General features: G+C 40.0%; 1 pseudogene; it reads right to left on the reverse strand.

Moving 5' to 3' along the window:
• Positions 1–12,105: 12,105 nt before the first annotated feature.
• LOC148094315 (apoptosis regulatory protein Siva pseudogene) lies at positions 12,106–12,658 on the reverse strand (annotated as a pseudogene).
• Between the last annotated feature and the right edge of the window lie 3,744 nt (positions 12,659–16,402).

Genomic DNA, 16,402 nt, shown 5'->3' on the forward strand with positions numbered 1-16,402 from the left:
TATATGTGTATGAATTCTTTGGTTAATCTGGTGAGGATATTTTAAATTCTTCCTGGCAAGACTGTCCTATTCCTTCTATTTACTGAGCCACTCAAGAGAGACATCAAAATGCTCAAACCCAGCCCCAGCTCTCCAAGGCTGAAGTGGAGCCTGGCCTGGCCAGTCATTGCAAAACTGCATCTCCAACAGCAGAATTAGAACAGGGCCTGGGCAGAAAGGGAGGCCCCAGCGGGGCTGCTCAGTGAGCTGAGCTCCCCCAGCGTCAGGCCTGGCTCCACCTCACAGTCAGGAACAGGCAGGAAAAGGCGTGGACCTCGAGGTTCTCACAAGCACGAGGAAGGGGTTAGCGTGTCTTAGACAGACACAGGAATCCTAGGAAAATTGTCGGAAAGCCTTGCGGCTGATCTTGAAGTTCAGCAATAGGTGAGACCGAAAATCTGTTTATCCATTCTATTTTTTATTGTTTCGTTGTTTCCAGTTTGGAGTTATGACAAATAATCTGCTGTGAGCATCCTTGCTCTTATGTTGCTCAATGTGCGCATTTGGCTGGTCCCAGCCCTGAAGTAGAATCGCTAAGTCACAGGCAGAGCGACCACACGGGGGGGGGGGGGGGGGGGGGGAAGGAGGTTTACAGTTGTTTGTATGGAAAATAATACAATAATTAATAAATAATAATCCCAGAATAAGCTGTGTTTCACGTAATGACAACTGTAAACCTACCTTTGCCCCACCCTGTATATTTTAGTCATCAAATTGGACACTTTTGAGAGTGAAGAATTACATTAAAGATAATAAAACTTTATTTATTGACCACAAAATTGGCTTAGTAAATTGATAGACCTATACAAAGATTTTCAAAACTGATTTTCAAAACTAAAATCCCTTCTAAAATGATAAAATAGCATATATCCATGTACATTAAAGTAAAATTCTAAAAAAACCCAAATTTTTAATCTAACTATATTTTTCAAAAACAGATTAACTATTCTTGGTACATATTCACATATATAGAGTTTTAGCCAGGCCTAGTATTTTTTTCTGAAGAACATATATTTTAATGTGGTCTTATTAATATGTTTTGTAAAACTGCTTGCAAGATTTCACCAAAGTTGTATTTTATGCTAAATAAATTTGGTGGTTGACGCTTCCAACAGGCTCTACTCCATAGAATGTGTTTTTAATACAAATATTCTCTCTACAGATTCTGAGGTACCTAATAACCTCAGAGCAAAGTCTGCTAAAGGAGAAATAATCTCAACTCTAGTTTTTGTCATTTTGAAATGCGTAAGCATTTATGCTCAATATTTTCCACATATACTGTCTTTGTGTTTCTATTCAGAATACTTTTCTTCAGGAAATATTTTAATAAGCAAAGCTATAAAGTAAGTTGACTATTCAGATTTTTTTCAATTTTTTTGTGACATGTATTTACAGCAAAATTATAGGCCTTCTCAATTTCATTCCTTTCTAGTTAGAATATAAATATATCCAATTAAAATTAAGAACTCCATTAAAAATGTCAGTATGTTTCATAGTACAATATAAAAGTTAGATCTGGTACATGTGAGTTGTCCTCATTTAATTTGTTCAGTCCTCCACCCCTGCTTACTCTTATGGACATATTTCAATGCCTTTCTAGTTACGTGCTTGGTTTTCAGTGATTCAAATTGCTAAAAGTTTCAAAAGCTGCAGTATTTTGGTGCTCAATTTTTTAATGTACATTCATAATGTTGAGCGAACTATTTCCAGAACTTTCTCACCATCCCAAATAGAAACTCTGCACCCATTAAACAGTAAGTTTCCAACTTCCCCTCACCCTTCTGACTGGTAACCTCCATCCTACTTTCTGTCTCTATGAATTTGCCTATTTTAGGTACCTCATATTAGTGGAATCATATAATATTTGTTCTTTGTGTTTGGTTTATTTATTAGCTCAATGCTAAACTAATGTTTTCAAGGTTAATCCATGTCTAGCATGTATCAGAATTTCATTCTTTTTTAAGGCTGAATAACATTCCATCGTATGTATAGATCACATTTGTTTATCCATTCATCTAGGGATGAACATTTGGGCTGTTTGCAACTTTTGGCCATTATGAATAATGCTGCTATGAACATTAGGGTACAAGTATTTATTTGAGTCCCTGCTTGCAATTCTTTTGGATATAGACCTAGAAGTGGAACTGCTGGGTCATACAGTAACCCTGTATTTAATGTTTTTGAGAGATCACCATACTGTTTTCTACAATGGCTACACCATTTTCCATTCCCATAGCAATGCAAAGGGTTCCAATTGTCCCACATCCTCTTTTTTTTTTTTTTTATAACAGCCATCCTATTGGGTATGAAATGGATCTCATTATGACTTTGATTTGCACTTCCCTAATTACTAGTCATGTTGAGCATCTTTTCATGTGCTTATTGCCATTTATATATCTTCTTTGGAGAAATGTATATACAAGTTTTTTGCCCATTTTTTATTTCGGTTGTTTGTCTTCTGTTGTTAAGTTGTAAGAATTCTTTATATAATCTGAATATTAATCTATTATCAGATATGTGATTTGCAAGTATTTTCTCCCATTTTGTGGGTTGTCTTTTCACTCTTTTGATAGTGTCTTTTAATGTGCAAAGGAATAGCACATTTTCTTGATAGCTTAACAAATTACGTGTGGACCACAATCAATTCCAATTGCATTGCTACTCCATAGGTTTCTTAATTTAATAAGAATATTGTTTTAACCTCAATGCAAAGCTATACCAAAATTTGTATTTGTATTATCACCACAAAAATATTCAGCGGTGAATGTTTTATACAAATCTGCAGGAGCATTCACTATCATGTCATACATTTTCCCATTGATAGAATGCATTTTAAAAGCTTTACTTTGACTCCATGAACTAGAGACAAAAATTCAGCCATTATTGAAATGATTTTCTACTTAAAACATCAATGACACTGCTATAATACTGTTACCATTTAACTGTTGAAAAAGTTCTTGTTCTGCTAATGGAGTGAACCCACTGACAGCTATCATTTCACATTTTGTGTTTGCACAAGAAAATTCAAAATTTAAAATGAACAAAATTAATTTAAAATGGTCATTTGACCTCAATATAAAGTAATGGTTATTTGATTGTAATGTAAGGTAATGGTCATTTGATCTTAATGTAAAGTAATGCTTCATAGAGTGATGTGTAACCTCACCTTTTTTGGCTGCTTACAGCCCTCTTAAAATCCTTACCACCGTAATATATATGCAGACATTTCTTCAGTCCATTTGTGTCTGTATCATCCCATGATGGATAGTTTATGTCAACAAATATTTTGTGAAAATAATATGTTTATCATCACCTTCCTTGAGAAACTGAAACAGTACTTAATATTTTAAATTAAACATGTGCTAATAATGATCAATCAAATGTGAAATTAAGAAAATAGTTTTATTCACAGTAGCATCAAAAAGAATAAATTACTTAGGAATAAGTTTAACAAAAGAAGTATAAGATTCGTATACAGAAAACTTAGATACTGAAAAAACACTGCTTAAAAATTTAAAGAAAATCTGAATAGAGAGGCATTCCATGTGTATGGATTGGAAGATTCAATATCGTTGAGATGGCCATACTCCCCAATTGACCTATAGTCAACCCAGTCTCTGTCAAAATCCCAGGTGGCTACCCTCCTCCCACCCCCCCACTGAAAAGCTGACTCTAAAATTCACATGGAAATGCAAAGGACCCAGACTGTCCAAAACAATCTTGAAAAAGAAGGACTTACACTGCTTAATTTCAAAACTTACTGCAAAGCTACCGTAATAAAGATAGTGTGGTACTTATAGAAAGACATCTGTATCAGTGTAATTGAATTGAGAACCTGCAATTGACTCTTTTTTGGTCAACTGATTTTTCACAAAGCTGCCAAGGCAATTTAATGTGAAAAGGATAGTATTTTTAGCAAATGGTAATGGGACAATTCTTATTTCATACTATACACCAGAATTAACTTAAAATGGATCATATATATAAATATGAGTTAAGACTATAAGCTCTTAGACAAAACATAGGAGTAAATCTTTGTACCCTGGATTAGGCACCTATTTCTTAGATATGACACCGAAAGCACAAGTGATAAAGAAAATACTGATAAATTGGTTTTCATCAAAATTAAAAACCTGTATGCTTCAAAAGACAACACTGAGAAGAAAATGAAGAGACTTGGAAAAATATTTGCAAATCACATATCTGAGAAAGGACTTATATTCAAAATATATAAAGGGCTCTTGCAATGAAATAATAAGACAAGTGACCCAAACATTAGGCAAAGATTTGAATAGAAATTTCCCCAAAGAAGATATACAAAAGGCCAATCAGCACATGAAAATATGTCAAACATCATCAGTCACTAGGGAAATGCAAATCAGAACCATAATGAGATGATACTTCATGACCACAAGAATGACTATAATTAATAAAATGGACAGAAATAAGTGTTGGCCATCATGTGGAGAATCTTGAACCTTCTTAACATTATTGTAAATGTAAAATGTTACAGTTACACTGAAAACAGTTTGGCAGCTTCTCAAAATGTTAAACATAAATTTACCATCAACATGCAACAACTCCATTCCCAGGTCTCTTTCCAAGAGAAATGGACTTGTATATGAATCTTCATAGCAGCATTATTCATAATTGCCCAAAATGGAAACAATCCAAATGTCCACCAACTGGTGAATGAATAAACAAAATGTGGTAAACATGTATAATGGAATACTATTAACAATAGAAGGAATTAAGTACTGATACATGCTATAACATGGATGAACCTCATAAACATTGTACTTAAGTGAAGAAAGCCAGACTCAAAAGTTCACACATCATGTGATTTTATTTATATAAATTGTCCAGAAAAGTGTAATGTATAGACAGAAATTAGGTTAGTAGTTGCCTGGGAATGGTGGGGATAAGTGGGTAAGGGAAGAGGGAATGACTACAAATGGGCATGAAGTTTCTTTCTGGGATGATGAAAAGATTCTAAAACAAGATTGTATTGATGGTACACAACTCTGTAAATTTAATTCATTGAATGAATTAAATGAATGAATTTATGGTAACTTGTATCTCAATAAAGATGTTAAAAATCTTAAACCCAGAAATTGGCAAGTAAACAAAATCTTAATTACTATTCTGATATTCCTTTCATGCTGGATAATACAGCTGATTATTAACCATGACATACATCCCTAATATAGAAGTATATATAGTCATAAATCTAGTTTATTTCTTGACAAAGGATAGTAAAGCTCAGTGAATTTTTAGTGTCATTCGAAGCTCTAACCCTCTGGTTAGAGGATTCTTGATTAATAACTTGACAGTATATCACCAATTTGGAACTGTTAGATTTCGGCTGCCTGCATGGTACAGTGAATGTGATCTCTGCTATACTGTTAGTTGACCTTGTCACCAGTGAAGTTAAATTTGCTGACCTGCTGAAGTCACCATGATCCTAAGATGGTTCATCACAAAGGTAACTAGGTGTGATGGGAATTGAGAGTTTAGTTCCAACTTGTTATAATACTGGTGAAAAATTTGGGCTGCATTACTTAACTCGTTTTATTTAATCTAGTTTATAAAACAATATTTGAGACACAAATTTATGTCAAGAGATAAGAGATTACAAGACTGCTTAGTCTGGTTCTCTGGGAAACCATAAATTCATGAGTTCCTTTATTAGAGAGCAGAAATGTGATGAAAGGTTTTGCAGAATCCATTTATCAACTATAGAATTCATGGTGTGAAAATCAAAATGCTCCTTGACATTCAAGAGCATCGCTAACTGTTGAATAGCAAGATTCCAGAAGATCAGGTCAGCTAAGGCCTCAGAGAGAGAACAGGTGATCAGAGGAACGGTTGTCAGGAGGTCCTGAAGCACAAACCACACGCACACAAGCAGATGTGGATTTCTAGTGGAAACAGCTGTAGATAAACCCAATTGTGAAGCCTTCCAAAGTGAAGGGGGCTGACTTTAATACAAGGAAACAGAATCACAACCAGCCCTGGCCTTAGAGCTGGCTGCAGAGATGTGCACCAGTCACATCAGAGCCCTTCTTCAGCCACACTTTTGGCAGGGGGCAGCACCCTGTGGTGTCACCATGAAATACAGAGTGCTGGGGGATGGTGGGAAAGGGACCTACGGGTTCCTGTTCTTTTGCTTGTGAGTGATACACTCGCTATTGTTGAGCTTTCCTCTACAGTTGAAGAGATTCTGTTGTGCTTCTGTCTGTGAGTGGGGCAATTTCTACCCATGATCTATAGCAGCATATCTGCAAATGCTCATTGAATAATGCACACAGTAGGATATTCCTGACTACATACCTATAAGCCACAGAGAACACAGAATGCCTGATAATGGCTTTCTATACTAAACTAAGTATTTTCTCATTTGTTGATTGGAAGGAATAGGAGATTAGTTATTTCACCATTTCACATATACAAGTTTTTACTCTAATAAAATGTAATACATATTAATTTTGTCTGTAGCTTTATGATTTCTAATTTTAATTTCCTCATAGGTATTTTAAGAGCTCAATAATACACTATATGTTTTAAAATTTGACACAAAGACAACTGGCAGGGTATTTATTCTATGATAAAATCAATGTAAGATAGTTTTTCTGACAACTCTTTTTAAAAATGAAACAACTGTAGCTTAAACCAGGAAATTGATTTTGCTTTCAAATTCCAGGAACATGAGACATGAATTTGGTGAAGCTTTAACTGATTGCTTACTTTGGTATGTATTTTGCTTTGTGTTTTCATCGAGTAAAAAAGCCCTAAAGAGTGTCTTACAAAAATGCACCTACTTACCAGCCCTTGAGCCTTTTCTCTATGATGCTCCTTCCAATATTCTGAAGCATGTGGTCGGACAGTTCAGTAAGGTAAGAAGAGCTCTTAGCCTGCAAGTGGGTGAAGAAAATGAAAATGAAGTAACTTGTTTTTTCTGGTGGTCAAGGTTTTCTTCCCTAAGATGGGGGCAGGGTTCTCCTACTTAACTCTCACTGATTGTACTGACAGGGATGGTAACACAGATGAATAAAATTCACACCTACATAATTCACACTTCCTTCTTCCTCACAATCTCTGTACCTTCTTTTTAGTGTTCTTGGGGAGTAAATAGTGTGTCAATACATAAAAACCTCATAATATACATAATTTACATTGATAAGTAACTTTTAGTCATTTCCCTGGTGTCTGTTAGCCTCACTCATCTGGGAACACTGCAAAGGGCTTGTAAAACAGAAAAGAGAGAAAAGCCTCTGAGCCACTGAAATATTCTCCACGAAGCTAATGCACTTACAGAGACGCTCTCAGGCATTTGACGTTTGCTGCCTCCTGCCCCGCACCTTCCTGCTCCCCGCGCTGGGCTCCCTGCTCTGCCTGGGTGTCACTCATGGACCCAGCTACGGACCGTCCAGCCCCCGCCCCAGGAGGAGGTCAGGAGGAGGGGACAGCCAGGGCTCCTCAGGCCACCCCCTCAGGGGCTGGGACACTGCCCGGTGCTGCAGCCCGAGGGCCGACCCCGCCCTGAGCGCCGCTGTGTCCCCGCTGCGATCCCCCCGTAGATGGAGAGCTGCGGGGAGCGGACCCCCCACCCCCCACCCCCCCCCCCCGTAGATGGAGAGCTGCGGGGAGCGGACCCCCCACCCCCCACCCCCCCGTAGATGGAGAGCTGCGGGGAGCGGACCCCCCACCCCCCACCCCCCCGTAGATGGAGAGCTGCGGGGAGCGGAACCCCCCCCTCCGTGGCCGACCTGGCGCTGCAGCTGGTGGTGCTTCTGCGGGGCCTGTACCTGGCGGGTCCCCCTCCGGTCCGTCCACCCTGGGGGCTGGGGCTGCGGCCCAGGGGCTCCTGTCTGCACCTTCCTGCTGCTCTCCCCCTTCCCCACGGGGGCCCTGCTCCCGGCCTCGCCCCTCTACCTGGTGCCAGCAACACCACCCCTGGGAGTCCATCTCCTTGCCCGCATCGCCCACCTCCGCCAGCGCCCCGCAACCCCTTCCACCGCGGCCTGACCCGCAACCTGGCCACTGCTTCTGTGGGTGCCCCCGGGGGGCCTGGGAGACCCTCTGGGCCGAGGGTGAGGAGGGTGAGGCAGCAGCCAGGCAGTTTAGGGCCACAGGAGGCAGAGCCACCACCTTGTGCCTCAGAACTGGAAGGGCGGGGGCCCCTCACCTCCCCCGCACCTCAGCCTCAGAGCAGACTGACCACAGGGCCCCTGGGGGGGGCAGCTCCGCCCCCAGAGGAAGGAGGGGAGGGGCCGGGCTCCTGAGACCTGCACCCACCCCAAGGCACAGGCCTCCAGTGCAGTTTTATAAATTTAATAATCCAGAAAGCGAGTCAAGTATTAAAAAACAAGACAGATTACTCCTCAGAAAAAAAAAAAAAGTGGTCATATTTCTTAGATTATTGCAGATTGAAAGTAGGATGGTAGGAAGGCCAAGCTGCTAGCCAGCAGGACTGACTACTGACAGCAAAGGCTGAGAGAGTGACTGCCTCACCACAGCCACTGACGGCCAGGGTGCGACCCTAAGTAACAAGACCTGGTCAGCCCAGCTGATGTGGCTCAGTGGTTGAGCATCAGCCTAGGAGACTGAGATTGATTCCTGGTCAGGTCACATGCCGGGGCTGCAGGCTCAGTCCCCAGCAGGGGCATGCAGGAGGCAGAAGATCAATGACTCTCTCACCATCGATGTTTCTCTCTCCCTCTTCCCCTCTGAAATCAATAAAAAATTAAAAATTTTTTTAAAAAAGAACTGGTTAAATTGGGCTCAGAATATTTAAGAAAATGGAGTCTGTGGAAGCACTATCCCATAGTGGCCCTGAGCTCAAGCTGTGGAGTTGGGGTACCTGGATTTACATTTACAAGCTGTTAATATCTTTATCAGAGTCTTAACCTTAGTATGATTACCCATAAAATGGGGTAATAAAAATACCTATTTTACAGGATCATTGTAGAGTTAAATGAGATGTTATATGAAAATACTTTAGCTCAATCTCAGGCATAAAAAAATGAACATTAACCCGAATTAAGAGTTAAAAATCAGTCACTAAAGTAAATAAAAATTAATCAGTGAGATTTGTGGAAGGTTGGATAGCCAAGATAAAATAAAGACAAACCATGTTATGTACTCTTATAAATATGCCTTTGGGAGTATTTGCTTCAGGCAGAATTTTGTGTTTTCTTAATCCAAAGATACCAGGTCAGTGAGGGGAGAGCTGCCATCCTGAGACCACACAGGGTGCTGGGCCGAGCCTGGGGCGCATGCGCCTGGTCCAGTCACGTGGGGTCACGTTGAGTGTGCGTGCCTTGTGCGTTGGTGGTGCGTGTGGTCACAGTTCCCGCCGTCACACGCTCATCCCGACTGGGGAGAGCGAGCTGTAGTTCTCTGTCCTGCCGGCGTCCTTTCCTCCTTTAACCCCCATTCCCGCCCTTGGCGCGGACTCCGTGCTTCCCGCAGGCCTGTCGGCTCCGGGCCGGGCCCAGGTGAGCGGGGCGGGAGCTTCTCCCCTGAGCCGCTTCCCCAGGCCCCTCCCCCGCCCCGCGGTCCGCGCCCTCGGCGCTCAGTCCTCTGGGGTTCGCCCCGCTGCTGCTCAGCCTGCCCGCATCCCCTCCACCTACCCCAGCCTCGCCGCTACTCCGCTTGGGTCCCTCCCTAGGCTTTCCTCCTTTGACCTGGTCTTGACTGTCACTCGCTCCCTCCCCCGGCACCTGCCCCATTTCGCTGGGGGCTGTCGCCGGCGGCACTCGCCCCTTAACGTGGCCTGCGGTCTCTAAAGGGAACTCAGGTTGCGGCTGCCGCAGGTCCATCAGGCCTGGACAGGGTACTCTCTCCCTCTTGGCAGTTCCCACCTTCATGCCTCTCCTGACCATCGCACTAAAAGGCATGGGTTGTGTTTTTGTCGTGCATTTGGTTGCTCCCCGACTCTAGCCATCAGACCAGGTTGTCAAGTTTACCTGTTTTGCTTTTCGTTCGTGGCCCATGAAAGGAAATAATAGTTGGTGACAAAATCCTGTGTTTTGGAAAGTGGGCCTGTAACAGTCTTGCGGTAATTCTTTAAAAAATTTGGCTCTGTACATGCCTGTTTTGGGGGTGACAGTATCTGAAAAGTATCTTAACTGGAAGAGATATCTAAGGGAGGATGTCAAGTAGACAGTTGGAAATACTGGGGTGAAGCTCCAAGGAGAGCTCTGGGCTGGGCATACAGATGAATGTATACATGTCATCCGCCACACTGATGGTAATCAAAGCTACGGATCTGGGTGAAATTGCTTAAAGAGAGTATAGTGCTAAAAAGGAAGGAGACCGAGAATGGAGCCCTGAGGGATTCTTGGCGTTTAATAACTGGATAGAGGAAGACAAGTCTTGTAAAAGAGATGAAAGAATCAGTAGGGTTGGATTCTGCTGAAAGGTAAAGTTGAATAAGGATTGAGAAGCCTGGTGAAACCAAAGTAATTGATGATCATAGCAGGAGATGTTCCATGGAGTTAGATGGAATATTTGGGTTCAGTCCTAGGTCCTGTTCTTTTTATTATTCGCTTTCCACCCTAAGTTTAAATTCCACCTGTATATTGATGACTTAAAAATTTTTATTTCCAGCCTGTTACTTTTGTTTTCAGCTCAAGATCTAAATAGCCCCTGTCTGCTTGAAATCTCAGCTTAATTTTTTTTCTAAGAAATTTCAAGTATAACATGTCTAAAAACCAAAGTCTTAATCTTTCCCTCCATGCCCAAATTCTTCTCCTCTAGTACCCCATGTCATTAAGTGATATATCCATTTATCCATTTTCATAGTCTGGACACTTGACTTCTCCCGCATCCCATGTATTCATACCATTTTCAACTTCTATTTATTCTATTTCCAATATATGTTTTGAATCTATTTCTGTACATCTTCAGTATCACTTTTCTAGTTCAAGCCACAATCCTCATTCACCTGGACTTAATATCACTGGTACCCTGTATTCTCATCTGTAAAATGGCAACATCACCTTATTGGATTGTTATGAGCATTAAATGAGGTAACCATAGTAAGCACATGGCATACGGTACATAGCCAGTAAGCATTAATTGTTATTTTAATTGTTATAAGCTAAATCACTTCAATACTTTCCTATATGGTTGCCCTGTTTTCTTTCATTCTTGCTCCTTTTAAAGAAAAAAAGAAAATAATAATAAAATAAAATAAAGATACCAGAGCACTAGAAAGAGGAGGGAAAGCCAGGCGGGAGGTAAAAAGATAGTAGTTTACTGTGGCTGGGGACAGACATAGGAGGGATGAAAAGTCTCCAGGCCAAAAAAATATTTAAAACTGATATATCTGCAGACCATTCCTTTCTTTTTTAGAATGTTTTGCTTTTTTTTAAAAAATACTTCTTTATTGATTTCAGAGAGAGGAAAGGAGAGGGAGAGACAGATAGAAACATCAATGATGACAGAGTCATTGATTGAACCCGCAACCCAGGCATGTGCCCTGACTGGGAATCGAACCCCGATCGCCTGGATCCCAGGTCAACGCTCAACTGCTGAGCCACGTCCAGCGGGGCCCTTTTCATATATTTAATGGCCAGTTGGATATCGGCTTTTGGGAAGGGGTTACGTAAGTTTTTTGATAATTTCTCATTAGATTGACTATTTTTTTATTAGCAATTTTACGGTGTTTTTAAAATAAATTCTGAAAATGAATCATAGTCATATATATATATACATATATATATATATCTTGTTAATATATTTTAATACCTTATGATTTGCCCTTAATGATTTCTTTTGAAGAAAAGCTCTTATATTTAAATTCAATTATAAACCTTTTCCTTTATTGATAGAATATTTATATATAAGAAATTTTTACCTATTCCAAGCTCTCATGCAACTTTGCAGAAGCTTTTTGTTTTATCTTTTGCATTTAGATTTATGAGCTATTTGGACATGATTTTTTTTTTTTTATGGTCAAAATATATAGGATTTATTCATTGCCACCACGAGTACAAATATCAAACAGAAAGGCTGCCCCCGGCCAAGGTCCCTCTGCACCGATACCAGTGAGGTCACCTAGCAGTGAGGTCGTCCAGGCGAGGCCACACCCACCGGGCCCTCAGCACTGAACAGGGCACAGCTGGCGCAGACACCTTCCCATGACCGTCACTGCGGTCCACGGGGGCGCACAGGGCGCAGGCCACAGCCCCGCAGCTGCTGCAGGTGCGCACACCCCGCCCAGGGCAGCTCACCCTGCGCACACTGCTGTCCCGCCGGCAGCTCGCGCGCACCAGGAGCGGGCTCTGGACGCCGCCCAGACCCGTGGGCTTCGCAGGCCTGGGCTCCGCTCCTGGTCGGTGGGCCGTGGGTCCGATCAGCATCTGCCCACGCGGGGCCCGCGGGGCTCCCATGAGACCTGGCTTCGGGGACTGCGGTAGGTCACCCACAGCACAGCCTCCCTCCCACACATGGGCCATGCAGGCTGCGCCCCGTGAGAAAGGAGCTGTGGGGTCTCGAAGGTCTCCCGCGGTAACGCTCCGCGCACACGCCGCGGCCCAGCGCCTTCCAGCCCCGCGGACCTGGAGCTGCAGCCGGGCCGCGTCCCCGAAGGGCAGCCCCGCTTGGGCATCGCCGCGGGCCCGGGGAGCTCTTGGACGTAATTTTTATAACGACACAAGGTAAAGCTTGAAGTCCATTGTCTTCCATATAAATAACCTAATGCTCGAGCATGATTAATTGAAATGACCATTTTTTCCGCATTGCAATATTGTGTAATCTTGTTACAGATCAGGTGACTATAGATGTAGGTGTGCGTAGCTGTATATGGACACTCTGTTTTGTTCATCTGATTATGGGTCTATCTTTACACCAATTCTAGACCATGTCTGTTCCTGTAGTTTTATAATCTTTGTATCCAACATAGTATGTCTTTCAATTTTATTCTGTACATTCAAAGATTTCTCAACTATTCTTGGACCTTTGGATTTTTATACCCATTTTAGGGTCTTATTGTCAATTTTCACAACACAGAATCTATTGGGATCTTGAATAGAATTATATGTAATCTATAGATCAGTTTGCAAACAAAGACAATCTTTATAATCTGATCTTTGAACATAATATATCTTTCGATTTATTAAGGTCTTTAATTTCTCTCAATAATACTTTTAGTTTTCTATATAGAGTTCTAACACATCATTCACTGTATTTATTCCTAGGAATCTGATGATGCTTGATGGTATTTCAAATGATACCTTCTTAAATTTCATTTTAAATTGTTGTTTCACTATAGAAGGCAATTTAATATATTATATATGCATTTATCTTAACTGTGATCTATTAGTTATTATTTCACAATTGATTTAGTGGTAACTCAATATAACAACATGCATCCCTGATTTATTAAACTATAAAAAATATATTTTATCACTTCTTATATAATTTAAGGACCTTAGAATATTTTAATTTTATTCACTGTGGTTTGCTCTTTCAGCCATTGTTGTCACATAATTTCATTCTATATAAACTTTGAATGTTGAAAGTCAAGATAATTTTTTAAAGGCAATATTCATTTAATTTTCTACTGTTTACCCTTTCTTTTACTCTTTATTTCTCACTACTTCTCTTTAGTTTTATCTCAGACTATTTTGCTCTTGCCTGAGGATCTCTTTTAGAATTTTCTAATCACAAGTCTGCTGCTGATAATTACTTTTTTCATTTTTCTCTGAAAATGTCTATTTTTACCTTCATTTTTGAAAGAAAGTTTTTGGAGGTATTATAACTCTAGATGGACAATTATTTTGTTTCAACCTTTTGTCTTCTATTTTTATAGTGGGCTGAATTGTGTTGAAGTCCTAACTAACTTCAAAGTGTATCAGAATTTGACTGTATTTGGAAATAAGGTATTTAAAGAAGTAATTAAATTAAATGAGGCATTGGGGTGTGCCCTAATCCAGTATAACTGGTATTTTTATAAGAAAATAAATTTGGATATTTCTTGTCAACCCCTTCTGGCCTGCAAAGTTTCTGTCGAGAAATCGGCTGAAAGTCTTATGGGAGAGGGCCCTTGTAGATTATGAACTTCTTTTCTCTTGCTGCTTTTAAGATTCTCTCTTTGTCTTCTACCTTTGGCATTTTAATTTTGATATGTCTTGGTGTGGGTTTCTTTGGGTTCATCTTGTTTGGGACTTTCTGTGCTTCCTGGACTTGTGTGTCTAAACCAGGTTAGGGGTGATTTCTGTCACACAGGTTTTGAATTCCTTGCTTTCTCTCTCCTTCTAACACCACCATGATGTGAATGTTGGTACATTTGAACTTGTCCCCAGGGCTCCTTATACCATCCTAACTTTTTGGGGGGGATTCTTTTCTTTTTGCTGTTCTGATTGGGTGTTTTCTAATTCCTTAGCTTCCAAACCTATGATTTGATCCTCTGATTCATCTACTCCACTGTTGATTCCCTGTAATGTATTCTTCATTTCAATTCATGTATTCTTCAGTTCTGACCTGTACTTTTTTATGTTATCTAATTCAAATTTATGTCTTCTAGCTCTTTGATGATGTTCTCACTAAAGGAATATAGTCAATAATATGGTAATAACTATGTATGGTATCAGTGGGTAATAGATTTATCGAGTTGATAATTTTGTAAGTGAAATAATATCTAATCACTAGATTGTACACCTGAAACTAACATAATATTGTACGTCAACTGTAACTGAAAAATTTAAAAATTTTTTAAAGTGGAAAAAAAAGAAAATTTGGGCACAGACACAAAAAAGAACACATGAAGACATAGGGAGAAGACAGCCATCTAGAAGCTAAGGAGAGAGGCCTATGAAGGAATGAACCCTGCTGACATCTTTATCTCATATTTCTATGCTTCAAAACTGTCCTTCAAAATAAATTTCTGGGTAAGCCACCCAGTCTGTGGTACTTTGGCATCCCTAGCAAACTAATACACTTTTTGACTGATTCTCTCAAGAAGTCAGCTATCTGTGTCATTGTTTATCCTTTGAAGATATTATGTATTTTTTTCCTGGCAATTTTTAAGGTTCTCTCTATGGCTTTTGTTTCTAATTCTCACTTGAAGATATGTTTTCATTGATTTTTTGAAAGAGAGGAAAAAGGGTGGGGAAGGGAGAAAGAAAGAGAGAGAAAGAGAGAGAGAAAGAGGGAGGAGACATCAATGTGAGAGAGCAGCTTTGGTGAGTGGCCTCCCATACACGCCCCTACTGGGGATAGAGCCTGCAACCTAGGCGTGTGCCCTGATGGGAACTGAACCTGCAGCATTTTGGTGTATGGGATGATGCTCCCAAAAACGGAGCCACCTGGCCGTGCTTCTATGTCTTTTGTTTTTAACATTTTAATGGGAGAAGCAAAAGTATAATTTTTCTGTTTTACTCCTCTTTTGATTTGTAGTGGTCTTTGAAGCTGTGGATATCTTTAGTTAGTTTTGTAATATTCTAGGCCATTATCTCTTCAGATATTAATTCTTTACTATTTCTTCTCTTCCACTTTCTAGTACTCTGATTTCATATATGTTAAAAATGTTTACCAGATGAGATATGTTCTTTTATGTTATTTTTATTGGTTTGTGTCTCTCTGTTTGGATATTTTCTTCTTATTTATAATTCACCAAACTTTTTTGGCTATGTCTATGTGCTATTAATTCCACCTATTTAGTTCATAACTTGTTATATTGTTCTGTTTCAGCAATTTCATAATATTCTTTTTAAAGTTTTCAATACTAAGAAAATTCATAGCTATTTTAAAAACTGTGCTTGATTACTCCAATATTTGAATTTCCTCTGAATCTATTTCAATTCAGTTTTTCTTCTGTTTGTTTTTTTTCATCAGTTTTCATCTCTTGTTTGCCTATTTGTCTCTCTCTGATCCAGGGATTATTAATGAAACTTTGAAGATATGATTTGAGACTTTGGAAATGATATCTTTCTTCAGAGAGGATATAGTTTTATTTCTAGGAGGCATTTAGGACATATGCAACTCACTTTAAAGCAAATAAGAATTCACTTGATTCCAAAAGGTGGTTTTGAGTTTTTTGGGGTGAGGAATCTATGTCAACTTTATCTTTACACTTAGGTATTGTCTTTTAGGGTCCTAGTTGGACGCCTAAAGCCATTACTCTTTATGGCCATTTATATCCAATCCAGGCATAACTTTCTTCTGAAGTTTTTAGTCTCTCAGCTATTGCTTTTAAATCAGCAAATGTAGTACATTAAAAAGAAGCACCAAATGTTGCACTCATCTCTCTGGATTCTGCATTTTACGCTATGATCTGGGAATATTTGCTTTAACTTACGTTCAATTTCCTTAAGTATTTCCTATAGTGAAGTTCTGCTAGAAATAAAGCATA

Source organism: Miniopterus natalensis, chromosome 1 (genome assembly GCF_054644295.1).
Source record: "Miniopterus natalensis isolate mMinNat1 chromosome 1, mMinNat1.hap1, whole genome shotgun sequence".
NCBI classification, from domain to species: domain Eukaryota; kingdom Metazoa; phylum Chordata; class Mammalia; order Chiroptera; family Miniopteridae; genus Miniopterus; species Miniopterus natalensis.